The sequence below is a fragment of the Phyllostomus discolor genome, chromosome 8 (genome assembly GCF_004126475.2).
Source record: "Phyllostomus discolor isolate MPI-MPIP mPhyDis1 chromosome 8, mPhyDis1.pri.v3, whole genome shotgun sequence".
NCBI lineage: Eukaryota > Metazoa > Chordata > Mammalia > Chiroptera > Phyllostomidae > Phyllostomus > Phyllostomus discolor.
This window is the reverse complement of record NC_040910.2, coordinates 108,799,188-108,803,805: the sequence shown is the minus strand read 5'-3', so window position 1 is coordinate 108,803,805 and position 4,618 is coordinate 108,799,188. Positions and strand designations below refer to the sequence as shown.

General features: G+C 49.7%; 1 long non-coding RNA gene across 1 annotated transcript; it reads right to left on the bottom strand.

Annotated features, from left to right (window-relative positions):
- Positions 1-540: 540 nt before the first annotated feature.
- Positions 541-1,216, bottom strand: LOC118502236. The gene is made up of 2 exons (XR_004904945.1): positions 1,115-1,216; positions 541-729 (listed from the first exon to the last, which is right to left on the bottom strand). It is a non-coding gene; the product is annotated as an uncharacterized LOC118502236 (long non-coding RNA).
- Positions 1,217-4,618: the final 3,402 nt, after the last annotated feature.

Here is a 4,618-nt window from a genome sequence, read left to right as displayed (position 1 = left end):
ATGATGAACTCCTTTCACTTCACCTCATCTGGGAAGCACTTTACCTGCCCTTGGGAAATGCACTTTTGATTGATGTTCTGTTTGCTCTGGACCAGGCCCCAGACTTTGTGAGATTACAGTGAACTTATCAATTTTTGTCTGGGGCAGACGCAAGTGGTTTTGTTCAGTAGAAAGACAATCCCTAAAGTTACAGTGATTTTGTAATATCGGATATTAGTCCATTTTTCTCGAAGTTTCGGAACGTCATTCCCAGCTAACTGTGTAAATCCTCATTCCTCAGAGGGTCTTAGAGTCAGTGTTATGGTTCCCTCATTAGTGGGTTCCGTACATCTGTGCCACAATCTCCATCTGTACTCGAATGAGTCCTAATTTTACCTTCCTAAAAATGATTCTATGATGTCTCATTGAAAAAAACCCACAAATCCAAAGTTCAGGAATCCCTGCATTTCTTATTCTTGTTCCAGTTCAAATACAGTCAATTTGGATACTTTTTATTGATGTTCAGGTTTTATAAAGAGAACAGAACATAATTGTTGCTTCTGACAAAAGAGTTCAGGCCACGGAACTCCCAGAAGCTGAGAGAGTGGAGGTGGGTGCGTGGCATCTAGCACAGCTTCTCCTCAACCAACCGTTTCCCCGGTGTTGGCTGAGTCCAGCTCTTCCATACAACGCTGAACTCTCACACTGTCGGGGTCGGCACAGACCCCCAGCCCCCTCTTGGTTCTGAAGCTGGGGAGAAAGATTATAGAGTGAGGATGGTTCTGCCCATATGGATGGGGAGCCCCATCCTCCTGCCCCCTGGGCTTCCCCACTGAGCCCATCCTGTTCCTCCTGTCTCTGCTGCAGGGTCTCAGGGGGTGTCCTCTGGGAGACCCTGCCTCTGACACCCCCTCAGTGACCCAGGGCAGCTTCCTGGGGCAGCCTTGCTTCTGCTCTCCCGCCTCCCCTAGCCTCCCTCTTCACTGGGAGCATGTAGCATCTGATGCTCTATGGGATCCTAATGAGGACACAAACCTCTGCCCACCTCAAGGCATCCAGAGGGTGAGATTTTTCCAGACCTCTCTTGTCCTCAGATTCCCACCCCCAAGACATGGCTGGTAAGCTGGGCACTTACATGACAGCAGGCAGGTGGCACACACTGCTTGTTTGATAATAATCCTCCATGATTCTACATCGGATATTTGGTGTGGTTTTGTGGCAGCAGTCAGTGGCATGGTGCACGTCGGTAGCCGGAGAAAGGTCCTTGTAAGGATGGAGCCCCTTTCTGAGGAAACCGCATCTTTCCCCCTTTTTACTCCAGAGACAGGGGAGGGTGTGAAGGGGAAGAACTCAGAAGGAGTCATTTCCTCCTCTGCAGCACCTGCTGGCATCTCCTTGCTCCCCCGCCCAGGGTTGAGTGTGCACCCAGGCAGGGCCAGGACCACTCCTCCCAGAAGTGGATGGTCCAATGCTGCAGGAGGCATCAGAGAGCGCCACCTCCGCAAGGTCAGCAGACTGCAGGACAGCCAGGTGGGAGAGAGCTCAGGTATGGGGAGGGACCCACAGTGCACCCTGGTCTCCCTTGGAGGTGTCCCCTCCCCCATCCCCATGTCCTGTAAAGGAGGAGGGCTGAAGCCACTGAGCACATCTGTACCCACCAGCTGCTTTTTAATACATGACGCAATGAAACATTTACCTGGCTGTATTATGAAAGAATGATGCATCACAGGTGTATCCTTCCCAAATTCTATTGGGGGAAAGACACCAGGAGGGAAGAGGGATCACTGGGAGGCAGCGCTGTGTCGGTATCTCTGCCTGTGTCAGCCCAGCCCAGCCCCCGGGTGGGGCGGCATTGCTGCTGGACACGGGGTGCCTGTGCGGGTTCGGGGCCTGCCTCCCGGCCAGTTGTCTCACTGGTGCCCTGAGATGTTTGAGGAGACTTTTGAAAATGTTTGGGACATGAAAATGTTCTATTGACTTCCTTTTTTTTCTATTGATTTTAGATATAAAACCAAACTGTAAATGCCACATGGATAAAGGAGCCGCACAGCCACACCATGTGACACAGTCCACAACATGCTTTCTGCACATTTCAGGACCCACAGGGCTCTGGAGACAGAGAGATATTTCATTAAGGGATTTGGTGGCACAGTGTCACCCAAAGTGAAGTGAGACTCTTTATAGTCTTTGTCCCATTAGTATGAAGGTTTGTTGTGTTTGCTGCAGACATGTTACTGTTTGATTCAAGAGTCTGCCTCCCAGAGTCTGCCAGGACTGTTAGGAATGTCCAGTTATGTGTTAAGCTTTAAAAATATTTTTACTTTTTGAACATGTATTAAAATATACATAATATACAATGTACAATTTTGACCCTGCTTTTCTGTCCTGGAGCTCTGACCTCAGTGCCCTACAGGGATCTAGACCCACTCAGTACATGCACGGTGGGGCAGTAGTGGGTGTACAGGGGTTTGTGTGTAAAACAGAATAATAATTAAGAAACAACAATACAAGAATAAAGACTGTGTTTCTCCAACTCACAACTATGCACACACTCTCCTCACCCCCTGCAGTTATCAGGGGAATGAATGGCAAAGAGACCTGGGGGGGGCACTCTGAGGGGCTCGCCCATCAGATAGCACAAGGAGGAAATGCCAGCAAAGCCACAAGAACAGCCAGGATTCCTTCAGGCTCAGAGGAAGAACAGAAGCTGTGCACTGTAGACCAGAGTGATCAAACGTTAACCATTTCCCAATGCACAGTTTGGGAGCATGAAGGACATTCCCATATTGTACAGCTCTAACCACAGTCTATCCACGGGGCTTTAGGCATCTCATAAAATTGCACCTCTGATCCAACTAGACAGTGACCCCCACTCCCCTCTCCCTCAGCCCCCGGCCACCGCCATTCTACTCTCTGTCTCTCTGACTCGGCTGCTTTCAGTGCCTCCTGTCAGCAGAATCAGACAGTGTTCACCATCGTCACTGGCTCATCTCACTCATGATAATGTCGGGTGCGGACCTGTGCTCACTGTTCCTCCGTGTGGTAGCATGTGTCCCAGTTTCTGTCCTTTTCGGCTGAATAATATTCTACTGTGTGTACAAGATATCCCCCACTTTGAATCCATTCATTTGTAGATGGATACGTGGGGTGCTTCCCCCCGTGGTGTGTTAGGAATGATGCAGCTGTTAGCATGGGTGTGCAGGCATCTGCCAGGTACCTGCTTCCACTTCTTTTGGGGGTGCATCCAGAAGTGGAGTTCCAGTGACAGTGTACCCCCTTTTTCAAACCTGAACGTCTCTCCATCCCAAAGTGCACCTAGCCCCCGTGTTCTGGGCAAGGGATCACTGGCCTGTATTATGCTAGGTAGGCAAGCGCACGGAACTGTTGGCTCATTTCTTATGCAGTTACACATGAGTTATGCTTAATGAGGCACGTGTGTACCCTCCAGTGTGCTTGATATGATGCGTGAGGGGCTGGCAAAATACAGTCTTAAATGGACTTGTTAACTTTTCATAACAGCTTCCTAGCTCGATCATACCCTAACTCCACCACTCACTGGCTGTAGCATCTGAGCAAGTTATCTAAGGCCTCTGTGCCTCAGGCTCCCATGTGTAAAATGATACTACTAATAATAATATGCAAAACCACCCTGGCAGGTGTAGCTGAATACATTTAGCCTGGGCCTGCGAACCAAAGGGTTGAAGCCCACTCAGGGCCCGTGCCTGGCTGGGGGCCAGGTCCCAAGTACATGTCAGGCAACCTCATATTGATATTTTTCTTCCTCTCTTTCTCCTTCCCTTTCTCTCTCTCTAGAAGTAAGTAAATAAAACCTTAAAAAAGGATATAATATTCAAGTGCATGGGCAGTTGCTGGGAGTCTATTCCACAGGGTTGGTAGGAGGACTCAGTGTGTTAATACCTATAAGACAGTAGAGTAGTTTCTGCTTGGACAGGGCAGATTGTACAGGCAGTGTTAGATATTCATTTGTTAGTAAGTCAGTAGGATGGTTACGTGGACTTGGGTGAGTCCCTACCCTGGGGTGTCCCATCTCCTCTACAGAATGATACTTTTGCACTGCATGGGGTACCCTAGTTCTAGAGGTGACTGTGCTTTTGTCCCAAGTTCACAATTTTACTACAACTGTTTTGCTCAAGCACACAATGGCCCCATATAAGCCAACATAAGGTGTCAGATAACTCTGGCCATGAAAAGTGAAGAGAATTGTTTTCCAAGTCATCTGTGCACACTTTTCCCAGGGACCAAAGGCCACAGGGAAAGGTCCATACCCTCCTGCTGCTGCTTTTAAGCAAGTGCCAAATTCACCTCCACGGCCCTCTGTGTCTGCTCCCTGGACTCAGGTTACCACAGTATGGGCCACCAGTGCAAAGACTCACTGAACTTACCATGGTCCGGGGATCCATGGGCTGGGGGTCCAAGGGCAGCAGCAAGGATGAGGAAGAGGAGGGTGGCTGCGGAGATCTTCATCTTCCAGGTGTGAGGGCAGAGCTGGCCTGAGTGCTCCCAGGCTCTCTGCTCCTGACGCCCTGGGACCCCAGCCCTCCCCTGGTGTTTATGAGGAGAGGAGAATCAGGAAGTCACAGGGTAGAGATGAAGAGATTGCCTGTTGCCTATACAGTTG